Here is a 4,965-nt window from a genome sequence, read left to right on the forward strand (position 1 = left end):
CAAGCCTTAGAATCCCACTAGCTTGAACCCCACTGTGATCATACACTAAAGTACGGTGGCGTCCAAAAGGGAAAAAGATAGAGCAAAAGAGTTGCCAACAAGTTTATTTAGGAACTTGTAAACCGTTCACAGGGTGAAGGTTACACCCCTTAACGATCCAAGAGATCATCAATTCCATAAGGTCTAGAACCAAATAAGGGTTCGGGGATGAAGATACAAATCCAACCTAAAAGAGATTGAACCTGCCCTAATAATAGGCCTCTACTTTATTCTGATCGTATTCATGTGCGCTTTCTGATTAACATGCAATCAATAGGATTAACCCTAAACCTGTTTATCTATGTTGGTTGAATTTAATGCACAAATAAATCTATTATTGGCGATCACTTGAAATTATAATCATGTTAACCCTAACAAGATTATTAATTATCTTATTTAGCGTGATTACAAGTACAAATTTCCTTTAAACATGCATAAAAGGTGTGATCAAGCAATATAATAAATAATAAAGCAACATAATAATAATAAATATCATGAAAATAAATCATCATGATAATAATAATATCCATAATCATCATAAATCATAACAATTATAATCATAATCATGTTCATGTTAATATTAAAGCATGATAATAATAGCAAGATCCTAGGCATGATACTAACAAGATTAATAACAAATCATATCATGTTACTAAGCAATAAAAATCAAATCCTTAACCCTAACATGATACTAACAATCATGAATATTAGGAAGAACATAGGAAGCATCGTAACAATCATATTTAATATTAAAATTATCCTAGACATGATACTAGGAATATCATAATAACAATGTAAACATGATTTCTACATCATAATATCAATAAATCAATTAAAGTACTTACTTTGATGCCTCGTACCTCTTTCTAATAACAAAATACACACGTTAGTAACTTCAAGAAAAATAATAATCAAAACAATTAAATTAAATAATGGAAATAGAGATTTGGGACCAAACCCTCAGAAATTAAACCTTTCACGTCTAGGGCCAAGGCAACTTCGAATATGGCTAGGTGTTTCTAGATCTTGCGAATGCGGAATTTTGTATGAAAGACAAAGTTTAAAGAAAGAAAGAATTGATGAATGCTAATTAAAACTGATTGTAGATGAATGTAGATGAGAATTGATGATGAATGAATGAAGAAAACGGAGTTTTTAATGCGATATTTATAGAGAAAATCAGCCAAAAAGATAAATTAAACAAAACAGAGTCTGACGCACAAAAAAAAGAGTTGGCGCCAGGCACCAACACTAGTGTCAGGCGCCAATGGCTAGCGCCAGGCCTGGTTCCAGGCGCCAAGGCCTGGGGTCAGGCGCCAAACCTAATTTTAACGCGTTTTCGAAAATCCGATAAGTTTGCCGTACTGGAGGATAAAATCATATAATTTCCTCGAAAATGCTATTTGATTTTGATTAAAACTCTGAAAAGTCAACAAAAGTCAATTTATCAATGCTGATTGAATTAGGAATGAAAAGAACCTTCTAGAAGAAAATAGAAGACTAAAACCATTCCTAATTGCATTAGGAATGATAAATCATATTAGGCCTTCCCGTAGATCATTGGGCCGCACATAAAGCTCAAACCGGGCCCAGTTTAGTAAATTGGCCATAACTTCCTCAACATTCATCGGAATTGGGCTTATAATATATCGTTGGAAAGCTCTTTGTAAGCCCTATCCAACTACACTACTATTGGACCCATATCATGGACCAACCAAACTGGATTGGCTGTTTTCTCAAAAATAAGTTTTCAAAAAACAAAGAGAAGAGAAAAGAAAATAAAAACATTCCGCAACACTAGACTTTCCACACTTTCACTTCATTCGATTATGATTCGACGCGAAAGGTACTCATCACTGGGTTTGGTTTTGGGGAGACACAAATGGGTGTCTACAGTAGTTTTAGTGCTTTTTATCCAAAAACCAACAAAAACATTCCTCTTTTTACTCTTGCATTAGTGATATTGATGTTAGACAAGTGAGCTTCCTTAGTGGTTCGACCCTTTACATGCCCCTATTCTTGTATTAGGGTAGTTTAGGATTATAAATGATTAATTTGATTAGGGTATTAGTTTAACGACCTACCTAGCCCCTATCACCTAACCACCCTTCTCTTCTGTCCTCTCTTCCTTCTTTCCTCTCTTCTCTTCTCTTCCTCTCTCCTCTTCTTCTCTCCTCTGATCCGCCTCTTCTCTTTCCTTCTCCTTCTTTCCTCTTCTCTGTCCGTCCTCTTCTCTGTCCGCCTGTTTCTTTTCTCCTAACCCCACCGCCATCACCAACTACCAATAACAATGAACACCATTACAATCGTGCAACAACGGTGACCACCATAACACCGACAACGTGTAACAACATCAATTGCACAACCACCGTCGCGAGAATCGTCAACCGCTCAAGTATTATAGATCTTGTTTTAGTTTAGTTTAGATTGTAGATCTAGCTGTATTTTATTTAATAAATTTCTTATTATGGTTAATTTTTCAAGTAATTGTAATATCAGTTTATAAATTTTTGAGGATAATTGTTAGGGCTGGCAAACGGATCAGGTTGGGTCGGGTTTGTGTTCAGGTCAACTACCCCCCAACCCGAAGCTAATCCATTTAACTTTTCGAGTTGAAAACTCCAACCTGAACCTGATATTTTCAGGTTCGGGTCAACCCGAAATTGACCTTATTTGACCTTATTTTACCTTTGGGTTTTGAATCAGGTTGCTATATCCGGGTTGACCCGACCCAAACAACCTAATTTGTTTAAATAATCTGATTTCTTTTAAACCACAATTAAATCCATACAAAAACCTGATAAACATTACTTAACTCTTAATATATTACAATTTACAAACCCAAGTCTATTTAATGTAAGATTTACATAGCAAATTACAAAAAGTTAAAAACATATAAATGTTTTTACAGGTTATAAACAAAAACTTCAATTTTGGGCAGGCGATGCAAGTGGTGGCGTACCATTCTTGTTCATGATAATAACAAGCTTTGCAATTGAGGATCTTGGCTGCTACAAAAAGAAAAAAAACATTAAAGATCGAGTTAATATCCCAAAGGCCCGATTCAACCATAGCAAATAATATAAACACAATCGAGGTAATAATATAAACACAATCGTATTTAAATCAAGTAGCAAATACTAAATAAACATGCAAAAGATACGATAATACGAAGTAATAATACGAATTAATAGCGTAATAAAATATAAATCTGATACATAGTAACCTCACACATAGATTATTGTTGTTGAAATTACCTTAAAGATTGATGATTGAAGCCCTTAAAGAAGCGTGGAGAGCTTGAGATTTTAGAGGGAGAAAATTATAAAATTAAGAGAGAAAGAGGAGGGGTGTTGAGCGGCTATAACTGATAAAAGAACCCCTAGGGTTTTACTTTTTATATGGGCATGAATTAAGGCTTGGGCTGGTTACTTTAGGGCTTTTTTAAAGTTTTTTTTTTCTTATTTTTTTCGGGTTATTCAAGTCAGGTTCGGGTTAACCCGACCTGATTTCGACCCAACTATGTTTTCGGGTTAAGTGGGTAGTTTTCGGGTTGAGATTTTCAACCTTAACCTAATCCATTTAATTTCGGGTTCGGGTTCGTGTCAACCCATTTAAGTTTTCGGGTCGAAAAACTCAACCCTAACCCGCTTTTTTTAGGTCGGGTTCAGGTTGGGTTTTCGGGTCGGGTCAGTTTTTGCCAGCCCTAATAATTATATATTTATTTGAATCCTTTTAATTTTTGTGGTTAATTTTATTATTATTTTTACTAAAATTCGATATGTTCGATCTACTTGTTTCGACATTTTTTGGGTTAATTGTCGTTGTTTTGGTGGTTAACTTTAGATCTACATGTTGTGATGATTTTTTTTTTTTTTGGTTAATTTTATTTTTTATTTCTTTTTTGTGGTGAACGGTGGTAGTGTTGTGGGGTTTGGGCTGGTGGTGGTCATGGTGTGGGGTTGGGGCTAGTTGAGAGGTGCGGGTCGGTGGAGGTTAAGGGGGGGGGGGGTGAGGTCGTGAGGTGGTGGTGGGGTAGGTGGTGGTTGTGGGGAATATTTGAGTAGTTAGTTTTATTTGTTGCGGTGGAGGTGGTGGGGGCTGGTGGAGGTATGGGGTGGTGTAGCCTCTTTTTTTTTTAAAAAAAAAAAAATTTACTGGGTTTTTTATACGGAATTGCATTTCCGTCGAAAATTTCTAACGGACTTTTCTAGGCCTGAAAAACCTCTAACGACGGAAATTTCTGTCCAAAAAGTGTTTTCGACGGAATTTCCGTCGGAAAAGGTTGATTTTCCTACCAACACTTTTACGACGCCACTTTCCAACGAAATTCCATTGGAAACACGATTACTGTCGGAAATCAGAGTATTTTCGAGGGATTTTTTTCCTTCAAAAATAACCTTAATTCTAGTAATGGAAGCAAATTATTATTGTTAAGTTTTTATCTTTTCGATTTGCTGTAAATATGATTGCCAGGGTTACGCATGAGACTTATTAGAAAACTGACAAAAAAGCTTGGCAAGCTTCTTAAAATAGGAAATTCTAAAAAGATAAGTTTTTAAGAAAAGATTTTCTAAATGATTTACTTCTTAAAAACTTATTATCAAAAAGATATTATTCTTTTTGATAATTTATCTTTGATGAGTTTTTTAAAAGGTTTTCTTTAAAATAGATTTACTTAAAAACCGTGTTTTGGGATTTTGATAATTTAACATATTTATCTTTTGAAAACCCTACTTTTTATACAAGCAAGTCTTGTATAAGTTGTAGAAATCCCACTTCATTATTTTTCTGTGAGTTTTATGCGTGAAGAAATCAAAGTGTGCTTAATTGTGTAAGTTTGCCAAGTCCATAACTTTGTCATATTAATTTCGGGTTTCATGTGTAGCTTGCCTTTCATATACTAAGGGTCTATATTTTGTATTG

The 4,965-nt window shown here is 34.7% G+C and overlaps 1 long non-coding RNA gene across 1 annotated transcript; it reads right to left on the minus strand.

Annotated features, from left to right (window-relative positions):
* Positions 1 to 2,818: 2,818 nt before the first annotated feature.
* On the minus strand, positions 2,819 to 3,443 carry LOC145634688 (uncharacterized). The gene is made up of 2 exons (XR_014113486.1): positions 3,297 to 3,443; positions 2,819 to 3,050 (listed from the first exon to the last, which is right to left on the minus strand). It is a non-coding gene; the product is annotated as an uncharacterized LOC145634688 (long non-coding RNA).
* Positions 3,444 to 4,965: the final 1,522 nt, after the last annotated feature.

Source organism: Chenopodium album, chromosome 6 (genome assembly GCF_948465745.1).
Source record: "Chenopodium album chromosome 6, dcCheAlbu1.1, whole genome shotgun sequence".
Classification (NCBI taxonomy): domain Eukaryota; kingdom Viridiplantae; phylum Streptophyta; class Magnoliopsida; order Caryophyllales; family Amaranthaceae; genus Chenopodium; species Chenopodium album.